Below are 12,050 nucleotides of genomic sequence, written 5' to 3'. Positions count from 1 at the left end.
TAAGGGACTTTCTTAAGGTCACATAAGTATCTGTGGGTAGATTTGAATCTAATTCCAGAGCTCAGTAGTCTTTCATCTGTATCATGTTGATGTGTTGGTCGGTTCTACTAAATTGCTTTTTCCTCCTCCTCAGTCTTTTAAAATCTTTGTTACAAGGGATAGTTCATTGGCAGTTTGCTGTGGGAGGCAGGATATATTTGTAAATGGATGTGCTACCAAATAAAGAATTAAGAAAAGAATTTGTAAATTGATTGATGTCTTTGAAAATTCAAGGCATAGCATCAAAAATTGCACACTCACTTAATCTGGAACCTATATTCCCAAAGATTCTGGAATATTTTATAGCTGAAGATACTAGGATAAAAAGGTTTGCATGATATGGGGGAAATTCCATGCAGTCCTAGTCAAATGATTCTGTCAAGCATATTATGACAGGTTAGGAAGAGAAAATATGCAATTCTTTCTGCAAAAAAAAAAAAACCCAGTACCAAGGACAGCCTGTATTTGCATTTGTTGTATGTTGGTGTTATTTAGCTATTGATGGCATGCCAACAGTGTGCTTGGGACTCTATCAAAGTCATAATAGTGCTTGAGAATAATGCCTTTGCAGGTGGGTGTGTTTCCCTAAAGATGTCCTCACAAAAAAGGGGGAATATGTTTACTCTCACAGAGTCCAGGAAGCTTCTTATCTTCCTCCTGGTAACACCTTTCACCCACATCAGCAAGTGCACAGGAAAGGCTGCTGTAGCAACCATATAGATCATATACAACTCCAAAGAGGAGACTTACAAGAGGAGTTTACAGAGAGGATTTGCAGAGAGGAGTTTGGGGTTGATTTGATGGATTTCTGGCTCCCTGCCCCTGCCAGATTGATCACTACCATACACAAAGTCCAATGCACTAGCAATTTGAAAATTTAGATGTTTTCTGTAATGAGCATATTTTGTTTATCGTACTTGGAATGACAGCAACATTTCAATCACTGAAAGTCAATTGTGGCTTTTGGTAGCTATAGTTCTGTCAAAACTGAATTAGTGAGGATGGAGAAAGGTCGAATTGGTATAAAAAGCACTGCAGTTTGACTCAGAAAAGACAGCATAGTATTGTGGGAAAAAACCTGGATTTAGGATCAGGGGATCAGGGTTGGAATCCTGGTTCTGCTGCTTATGGTCTTGTGACAAGCCACTTCACTATTCTTGGCCTCAGTTTCCTCACTTGTAAAATGAGGGGGATTAGATGAGATAGTTTCTGAGGTCCCTTCTAGCTCTAAATCTATAATCCTATGAACTCCATGAGATTTCCAAACTATGATGTGGATTCTAGTCCAGCTCTGCTACATACAAACTGGGTGAATCAATCACTTTAACTCTCTGGGAATCAGTTTCCTCAACTATAAGATGAGAGGGTTGGAAAAGAGGATCACTACAACCCCTTCTGGTTCTAAAATAAATGAACATAGAGGCAGCTAGAGGCAGAGGATAGAACACTGGTTCTGGAGTCAGGAGGACTGAGTCCAAATCAAATCTCAGACACTTACTGGCTGTGTGACCCTAGGTAGGTCACTTAACCCCAATTGCCTCCAAAATAAATAAATAAATAAATGAACATAAACATTCCCTTCCCACCCCCCACCACCACCTCATACACAGGACAGCTAAGTGGTGCAGTGGATAGAGCCCTAGGCTTACAGTCAAGCTGAACCTGAGTTCTCAGACTGCAAGATTTTAAAACTCAGACTTGCTAGCTGTGTGACTCCGGGCAAATCACTTAATTTCCACCTCAGTTTCTTCATCTGTAAAGTGGAGGTAATAGTAACACCTAACTCCTTTGTAACACTCTTTGTAAAGAGTGCTTGGCCACATAGATGATATATAAATGCTTATTTCTTTCTCCTTCCCCTCTATCCCCAATGTCCCCTATTAACTTCCATTCCAATACATCAAAGTTCTGTCATTTTTTTGGAGTAGAAATGTCTTCTGCAGCTACAGATCAGATTTTTTTGTGCCTGATGATACATTCTTCTTGAGGGTTCTGGGAGAAAATTATTCACTCAGTAGCCAGTATTTTAGTAATGAGCCTCTTTCAGCTGTTCCAGAGCCAAATATTTGAAGTCTTTTCAGCTTCTTGGGATCTGCCAGAGTTTAAGCTCTGTTGGCAAAGACTTCAAGAACCTCTACACCACAATGGAGAATTGAGAATGGAGAATTGAATAGAGACCTTTATTGACATTCAGAAAATAGACTAGAGATAGATTTTTGCCATCTTCTGATTTGGTACTCGTTTTACCAAATAGTTACATGTCCATTTGTCTTTAATGATGGACACTTGACTTCAGTACCAATAATAGGAGGGAAGGGAGCTAGCATTCACCAGGAGGAAGACCTGGGAAATCAGATACAGGAGACTCGTACCTAGATTCAAGGATTGTAATAGGAGGCATGACTTTGGAAATAGAAACAAAAATAATCAGATGGGGCGTCGTACAGAGTGGCAACTGAGTATGGAGTCCTGAAATGGTCCCGAGCTGCTGTGATGTGCTGAGACATAATTTACCATCTCTCAAGCCTACACTTTCTTTAGATATCAGAGGATGGGAATCACAATAACAATCGCCAATATCTATATAATGCTCTAAGGTTTGCAAAGTTCTTTATATACATTTTCTTATTTGACCCATCCAGGAGATGGATTCCACACGGAAGGAACTAACAACCTAGAGCCAGACTTGAAGCAAATCCTATCTCAGGAGCTGCACAGACTGCCATATCAAATAGATAAGTGCAGGATAGAGTGCTAGTCTTGAGTTCAAATATGGCCCTAAACACTTACTAGCTATGTGACCTTGAGCAAGTCACTTAACCTCTGTTTACTGTTTTGTTAATTATAAAGTAGGGATAATAATAGTAGCACCTACCTCCCAGGACTATGGTGAAGATAAAATTAGATATTGGGAGAGGGGACTGTTGTTTTTTAAACTTGATATTTTATTTTTTCCCAATTATATATATAAAAAATCTCAACATTCTTTTTTTATGATTTTTGAATTCCAAAATCTCTTTCTTCCTTCCCTTCCCTTCCCTCTCATTGAGAAGGCAAGCAATTTAATATAGGTTATACATGTGCAGTCATGCAAAACACGTTCCCATATTAGTCATGTTGTGAAAGAAAACCCAGACAAAAAAAGAGAAATAAAGAAAGTAAAGGAAAAATACACTTTAATTTGCATTCATACTCCATCAGTTCTTTCTCTGGAGATGAATAGCACTTTTCATCCTAAGTCCTTCAGAACTGTCTTGGATCACTGTATTGCTGAGAATAGCTAAGTCATTCATACTTGATTGTCATACAATATTGCTGCTGATATGTACAACATTCTCCTGATTCTTTACTTCACTTTGCTTCTGTTCATGTAAGTCTTTCCAGGTTTTTCCAGGAGCATCCTGCTCATCATTTCTTACAGCATAATAGTAATATATCACAACCATATACAACAATTTGTTCAGCCATTCCCCAATTAATGGACATTCCTTCAATTTCTAATTCTTTGCCACCACTAAAAGAGCTGCTGTGAACGTTTTTTAATATAGGTCCTTTTCCTTTTTGGTTTTTTTTGTCTCTTTGGGATACAGACCTAATAGCAATGTTGCTTGGTCAAAGAATACGAATAGTTTTATAGCCCTTTGGGCATAGGTTCAAAGTGCTCTATAGAATAGTTGAATCACCAATAGTGAATTGACCAATAGTGCATTAGTGCCTCAATTTTCCCACATTGCTTCCAATAGTTTATTAGCCAATCTGATAGGTGTGAGGTGGTATCTCAGAGTTGTGTTTTAATTTGTATTTCTCTAATCAATAGTGATGAAGAGCATTTTTCATATAATTATAAGTAGGTTTGATTACTTTATCAGAAAACTGCCTGTTCATGTCCTTTGACCATTTCTCAATTGAGGAATGGCTCTTATTTGTATAAATTTGACTCAGTTCTCTATATATTTGAAAAATGAGGTCTTTATCAGAGAAACTTGCTGTAAAATGTTTTCCACATACATGATTATTATGTATTTCCCTCCATCCTATTTCCCCCTGTTTATGTTGCTCTTTTTCTCCTTTTACTCTATGCATTCTCAAGTGTTTTACTTCTGACTTTTACCTCCCCCAATCTGCTCTCCCTTCTATCAGCTTCCCTTTTCCCTTATCCCTTTCCCTTCCCACTTTCCTGTATGGTAAGATAGATTTCTACACCCAACTACATGTATATGTTATAAAATGACATATTTTTAAAGCACTTGGCACATAGTATGTTATTATTATAGTGTATTAGCTTCTGGATTACAATGAAAGTTATTTTCTCTTTTCTTTTTCAAGGTTTAAGCTTTCACTTTACAGTAGTTTTCCAGTATTCTTTTCCAAGCCAAGTAAATAAATTCAAGCACCTGTTACACCACTGTATGCCAATGTGTCATTTTATTTTATTTTTTTATTGTTGAAGAGTTGTTGTATCCTTTAATGAAGTGTGAGTTTGGTGAGATGAAGTCCACCTGTATTGACAATGTACCACATAATTATGTGTATGTTGAAATGACATAGTTGAGCCATCATTGTGCACGGCACATCCTCTGGGCTTGGTTGAATAGTCATCATTGCTATTTAGTTGTGGGAGAATTGGTGCTTAAGAGGAGGAGTTAACTCCTTCCTGGTGGCTTTTGAGGTCACCTCTTGGCTGTGATGATTATGATATTAGAATGTACCCACAACTATTAGCATTGTGCCTGGCACACAGTAAGTGCTTAATAAGTGCTTCTGGACTTGGTTTAACATCATGCTGCAGAATGTCAGGGGCTAAGGCACATAGAAAGGGAGACAAAGATGTATTATAGGTGCTATCTGAAATTGCTATATTTGTATAGTGCTTTAAGGTCTGCAAAGCACTTTACAGGTATTGTCTCATTTAATGCAGTTGGTCAGGGAAACAGAGACATCAATAAATGACCACAGAGAGTGGGCAGAAGTGATGAAAGTCGGCCCCAGAAGCCTTCGGTACGTCTTTCAGGTACAGGATCAAGGCTAACTCAGATATACCAGTTTCCAGCTAAAAGATGGATCATTGTGCTAAGCCAGCCTTTCCAATAAGACAAAGGGGCTTGGAATCAGAGGTAGAGATATCCCATCTTGGAAACAGCGACAATAGAATTCAGCCAAAGAGGCTGAGTTGTAATTTGCTATGACTTTGGTCAGGGGCACACTAGGTACATGCAAGTGGAGAGGCCAGTATTCATTTGCCAGAAGATTAAAAACCAGTGGAGCAGCATCAGAAAATAGAGATATATTCAGAAACAAGGGCTTCCCAAATCCCAAAAACTTTAACCTTATCTCACTCATTTTGTCTGGGTCCTTTCCTCCTGGACTCATAGGACCCAATGCAGCAGTGATGGTAAGAATAATAAAGAACGTCCTGCTAGAAGCAGTGTGTCCAAATGACAATTATAGTAATTTTATGAAGGACACTGAGAGGATCTATCTAGGTAGCCTATGCAGTGGTTAGGTCTCTGTAGATTGAGTAAAAACAGGTGCTCGTGTTTGGGTTGTGCATTTGGAATCCCCTTGGAAAATCATGGATGTCCTTGATGCAGTGAACACTGTGGTCCCGGTACATCCACACTCAGCAAACATCTCTGGAGTTTCAACATTGATTGGGACCAACCCCAGCCTGGTGCACGGCATTGGCAGAATACTGCAATTATTGATCTGGCATTTGGAATTTGAGTTCTTTATAAATCCATGTCTCTTGTGCAGAAGTTTATAGGAAGATACAGGGAAATGTATAGAGAACATCAAAGATGTGTTGAACGTTCCAATTCAAGGATAGATCCATAGAAGTCCAATTCTGGATACTCTATGATATCTGAGGAATGGGAGGATCCTCTGAGGAGGAAACTCATCATGAGAATCAGTGTGTCATTACCATATTAGTTCATTGTGCTCAAAGAGCCACATACACATTTCAATGAACTAGCATAACAGATTATCCAATACCAAATCCCAAAATGATAACTACAATATTCTGCCATTACTCTGCACAAGATGGAGTTGGTCCCAACCAATGTCCAAACTCCCGAGATGTTTGCCGAGTCTAGATGTAGCAGGAATGCAGCGTTCATTGCCTCATGAATTCCTAAAGTTCTTTTGCCTCATCCTCAGAGGTAGTATAGTAAAATACTGCAAAGACTTGGATATATGTGGACTAGGGGACTTTGAGTAAAAGAACTAAGGTGAGTCAGCACACCATGTCACAAGTTCGAGATGCCTCAGAATCTCTGTCTTCTGGGAAGCCAACTATTTTTAGTGTCAGTTCCAGGTCATGTATATGATCAGTTCCCTATGACAGAAGGTAAGAAAAAAACAATCTTCATTTGTCCAGTGGGATTCTACCATTCTGAGTGCAAGCCTCGAGGGATTTCTGGAACTTCCAATACTTTTCATTGGTTAATGGAAAAAGTGGTGACATGAATTGCCTGGAGTTGCTGGTATTGAATGATTTCATTTGCACTTGGAAAGATGCTAGAGGAGCACAAGGTGTATCTTTGAGTCTAACAGAATGTGCAGAGCTTCCTTGCCTTTTCCAGTTGATTACCTATGCTGGCTCCATTCTTGGGAATGCTGCAGATGGTGAAGCAATCCCCTTATTGGTCACATAGCAGGAAGAGCTGATGACTCAGTGAACCTTTAAAAAGGGAGTGACCCGGTCCCCATGCTCTCTTGCAAGAACAGTGCAGGAGGCATCATGTAAATCTGGCTTATCAGGACAGGTAGGGAAAGGGTAGTTCACTCTTTTCTGTCACTGTGAGCACAAAGCAGCTAATGCATATATCCTACCTAGGCCAGCCCAAGACTGGATTTCTCAACTCTAGTTCTGTCTTCTGTTTAAGGATTCTTTCCTGAATATAGGTGACCAAACTTTCTTCTCAAGGTGAAAATGTCCAGGTTTGGAGGTGACCTTGTGAGTAGAAGAGGCCTGGAGGCCCTGGGTCTTTTAGTCAGAACTGGCTAGTGGCTAGTTTACAAAGCCTCGGTAAAGTGTATGGGTATGGTAGCCCAGGAAAGCTGGTTTTCTGTGTCTAGCCTTTTTTTGTCACAAGCTGTCTGTGCTCCGGAGATGCTCCTTCTGCCTCACTGATCTCCCCCACTCCCCTGGTTCTAGCTCTTATCTGGAAAATCCCATATCTGGATTCTTCCTTGCTGATAACTTTCATCCTAGCTCCCTTGTTTTAACACTGCTCATGCTCATGTCCATCACTAGGTTATACCACCTCTGCTCCTACTCATGTGCTGCTGAATGGGGCATGAGGAATTCCAGCAACTGTGTTAAATGAGCCCATCACATATTTATGGTTATCTTTTCATCTGAGTCCTCACTGTATCAAGGCAAACCTTCCTTATACTCCTTCCTAATTGATTCTCTTTAGCACTCCCTACATGACAATCATTCTCCCCTGCCTTCAGGCCTCTCAGACCACCTTTTCTCTCCACGCTCCTAGCTGAGGGTCTCCCCATCTACTTTACTGAGAAAATAAGAGGCCATTTGCCTCTTTGTCTTTTACATACGTCTCAAAATCCTGTGATATTTTCCCCCATTTTTAGCTCCTTTACCCAGAATCTGATGAAGAGGTAGATAATCCCTCTTGCCAAGGCCAACCCCTCTCCATGAAGCCTTAATTTCATCCCCTCCTATCTCCTCTGGCAGATTGCCCTCACCATTCTCCCAACTCTTTAATCTTCAGTTCCCTCCCTAACTAATGAGTAGTTCCTTCCTTACTGTTTACAAACATTCCCAGATCTCTCTATCCTTAAAAATCTACCAATTGACCCTACCATTCCTTTAAGCTATTGTCCTATATCTGTTTACTCTAATTAGTTCCATTTCCTCCCCTCTCATTTATTTCTCAACCCTTTGCAGTCTGGCTCCTGATCTGAACTGGAACTTCTCTCTCCAGAGTTACCAATCGGCTCTTGACATTGTATGTAAGGTGGATTTTAGTGTATGTAAGGTGGATTTTGTTATTCTCTGTTCCCAGGCTCATGACTTGTAAACAATCTCACCATGCTTGCTTGTGTATCATATTATAATCTTAAAATAATGTAAACATTTGAGTTAAGCTGGTAAACATCCACCACGAGTGTCCTGCACTGTCACCATGATATTACTAAAGTTAACATAAACTTGTCAGGCTATTGCTGGCAAATTGCCTTCTTTGTCTGTTACCCTATAAATCAAATGGGCAGTGCTCAGTAAGTGGGGAATGGGAATGCACAAGGGGAATGTGCATGTGTGCATGCCTTCACCGGCCTCCATCAAGGCTTGGGGTGGGGTGGGGGTGGGGGGGAAATGCACAAGCTAGAATGCTGTGCACATCTCCACCAGTTGCCATCAAGACTTAGGGGATCCTGTAGCAGTTGGAACTCCCATTCTTGCCCACCCCTATGAGAAGAACAACGAGAGGATGCTGTAGGAGTTGTGCTCCCATTATCAGCAACCTCATTGAGAAGAATAAGGTAATTCATTAACCCCTTATTATGTCTCCAGTGCTGTACTTCTGGCTGCCCAGATCAAGAGTTAACCTGCTAGAAGATCTCCTGTGCACTCCCGCTCTACAATTGGCATAGTCGGTGTCTCCTGCGTTACACACATGCTGGCCTTTTCTCAAACCTCATACATCCATTTTGTCCTCTCTGCAGCTTTTGACTAGCCTCTCCTGGATACTCTCTCTTCTCTGAGTTTTCATGGCACTATTTATTGTCTCTTGGTTCTTTTCCTACCTGTTTGACCACTTGTACTCTGTTTCCTTTGCTGGATAGCCATTCAAATCCCGAGGCTCTATGCTGGGCCCTTTTCTCTTTTTTCCCTATACTCTCTCTTTGTTATTCTCATAAGCTCTCATGGTTTAATTATTTTCTCTATACAGATGACTTCCAGATCTATATATTCAGCCCTAGTCTTTCCTCTGAGCTGCAGTCCCACCTTGCCAACATATTACTGTTATGAACTCTTTTGAAGAGGCAGCTAGTTGGTACAGTGGGTAGTGTTGGACTTGTAGCCAAGTAGACCTTAGTTCTAATCCTGCTTCAGATCTTTGCTAGCTGTGTGACCCTGGGCAAGTTCTTTAAATTTATCTGCCTCAATTTCCTCACCTGTATGTAATGGGAGAATGGCTACTGAGCCCAGTACTTATGTGTTCTGCTGATGCAATTCCCCATGTGGAAAAGGCCAGGAATTCTGCTTCTGCTGTAGTGATGTCATGGAAGGGCCTTAGGGAAACTTTGGAGCAAGTGCAGGCATTCTCTAAGTGGTTCCCCTCCACTTAGCACAGCCTCTTATTGTCTGTTCCTGTCAGCCAGACTTGGCCTACCTCCCTATTTAACCTAGTCCTTGTGTCTTGGTGTGAAGCTCCTTGGTCTCACTCCTTTCTCTTTCAGTGGCTTCTTCGTGCATTGGGATTTGAATGAAGAAGGCTTTTGTCCTCTGCTCTAAGGCCTTCGTGTGGCCCCCAAATACAAGCACTTGATCTCTGCCTCAGCATTTGTTCCTTTGTTTTAGGTAAAAGAAATTAATCTGGAAGTGAAAGGCTTGTGAATTTTGAAAATTCAGGGGCTGTGGAGGTGAGGGAGTTGAGCCCCCAAATGTAGCAAGTTAAGCTCTTTCTCTTCATGTGTGATAATAAAGCCCTACTGTTTTTAGCATTAGTGAATGGTTTGTGTTTTCTGTAGAAATCTCAAAGTCCCCCAAAGCAGTTCTAATGGATTGGAACAATGGCATCTAGTAATCTCAGCGGGAACACTGATCCTAAGGCAGTGATTGAATGAAAAAGCATTTATTAAACATTTTCTACGTGCAAGACACTGAGATAAGTGCTGGGAATGAGATTAAAAAGGAAGACAGTTTCTGCTCTCAAGGAATTCCCATTTGAGAAGGGGATTCAGCACATGTAGGAGGGTCACATAGCAAATCACATGGAAAGCCCAAGTGGTCCTTAGGTTGTAGTGGCAAAGGAAGGAAGGAGACAGACATTTATTAAGTGCCTACTATGTACCAGGCATCTTGCTAAACACTTTATAAGTATTAAGTCATTTGATCTTTACAACAACCCTGAGAGGCAGGTGCTGATATTATCCCCATTTTACATTTCAGGAAACTGAGGTAACTTGAGGCTAAGTGACTTGGCCAGGGTCACACAGCTAGCAAGTTTCTGAGGCCAGATTGGAACTCAGGTCTTCCTGACTCTACATCCAGAGCTTTATCAACTTTGCCACCTGGCTGCAGACCTTAATGCATCTTCTAAAGTGGTATTTCCATTTATAAAACTGGGCTGGGTGATACAGCTCAGTGGACCAGATGACAAGTATCCAGTTAGACTGTAATGTAGAAGGAGCTAACATATCATCTCTGGAGTCATTTCAATTGATACGCTGTATTTATTTATGCTGTTGGCCCATCTGACAGTGTCAATGACTTTGGCGTCAAGAACTTGCTTTTCTTGGTCTTCAAGTAGCTGCGCCTGCTGGGGAAATGGAGGCTGCAGCATTGGTAAAGACGTTTGTTATGTTTCTATAGGGTTTGGTCCCCTTCATGGTGGTAGATTAGAGGTACAGAGAGGTTGGTATTTCCTAGCTTCTTGGGTAGGAGGATTCTGGGAGGAACTGGTTGAGTTGAAGAAAGATAAAAGCATCTGTTACTTATCATCAAAGAATGAGCACCAGCTGAAGACTTTTATAGGGTAATTCATGTAAGTTCTGAGATCCTTATCCCAACTCCCACTCTCACAGATGAATCTCATATCTCTGAGAAAGGCTACATCTCCCCTCTCGGGGCTATAGGGATACCCCTGAGGGGTCAGGAGTGATACTCTGCTGGCATTAGCTTGAGCCCCCACTGGTATGCTTCCCCCAGGATTATTAGTTGAGAACCATTTAGTCAGCCAGCTTTAAGTGGCTTTTAGAAAGGGATGTTTACTAAGAACTGGTGGTATGAAATGTCTACCCCAAAAGTCTGTGACATACTCTCCCACGAGTACAGATAACAGCCAGGGGAAAGTGGGCTCAAGGGCATATGTGGTAAAGGGGTAGCTCACAGCTCCTGGTTGCTGGAAAAAATTCCCAGTAATCATGTTTAGTTTCTTTGCTGGGTTCCTTTGTGGAGCTATGTACATATATTGAGTCTCTCCTTTATTACGGGCAGACACTTCCATCACCTGATCTGAAGATGGAGCTAGTACACTAATGGGAAGATAGCAAATCCCAAATTCTCCAGACCCTTTGAAGCTTGCAAAGTCCTCCTGTGGTCAAAGTGTGTGTGTGTGTGTGTGTGTGTGTGTGTGTGTGTGTGTGTGTAGGGGGCTGGGGGTTCACAGAGGAAGAAGAAAGAGGAAGGATACTTGACCAAGGCTGAAGCCAAGGCCTTTCCTTCCCTCCCCAGGCAAGTGTACATATAATTCAAATTTCTTTAAATATTTTGTTGTTTGATTAATAGCATGGTCTATGAATAGAGCCCTTTGCACTGGTAGGGGCTTGATCTCTGATTTATACAACTGATTCCCTGAACTCTTTACACTAAGCATGTGAAAATAGTGTAACGACAATTACTACTCCTGGATCCAAGGGGCTGCAGGCACTCACTGTTCCTACTGCCTTCTCCACTTAAAGAACCCTCTCTTCTGTTGACCCACTCATGCACACTGTCCATACCGGGTTCAATTTTGGGGGAATATGGCCTCTGATGAGAAGGGCTAAGCTTCCTTTTCTCATACTCTTCAGCCTATTAAACCCAACACCAGGGCACCCTACAGGACAATTGACTTACAGTTTCCATTTTGCCAAAAGGTGGGCAGTTAAAAGGTTCTCAAGGTATGATGGACAGGTATTTATTTTCTATATTCAAAAGAAATGCTAACTACAGAATAGCCACAATAACGCCTCTGACAGAAATGAATATTAACCGAGCAGTAATAATGTTCTGCCTGGAAGTTGATGCTTAAAATCATCTAAACGTAAAGCAGTTA

The sequence above is a fragment of the Trichosurus vulpecula genome, chromosome 6 (genome assembly GCF_011100635.1).
Source record: "Trichosurus vulpecula isolate mTriVul1 chromosome 6, mTriVul1.pri, whole genome shotgun sequence".
Taxonomy (NCBI): domain Eukaryota; kingdom Metazoa; phylum Chordata; class Mammalia; order Diprotodontia; family Phalangeridae; genus Trichosurus; species Trichosurus vulpecula.
This window is presented reverse-complemented; position numbering follows the sequence as displayed.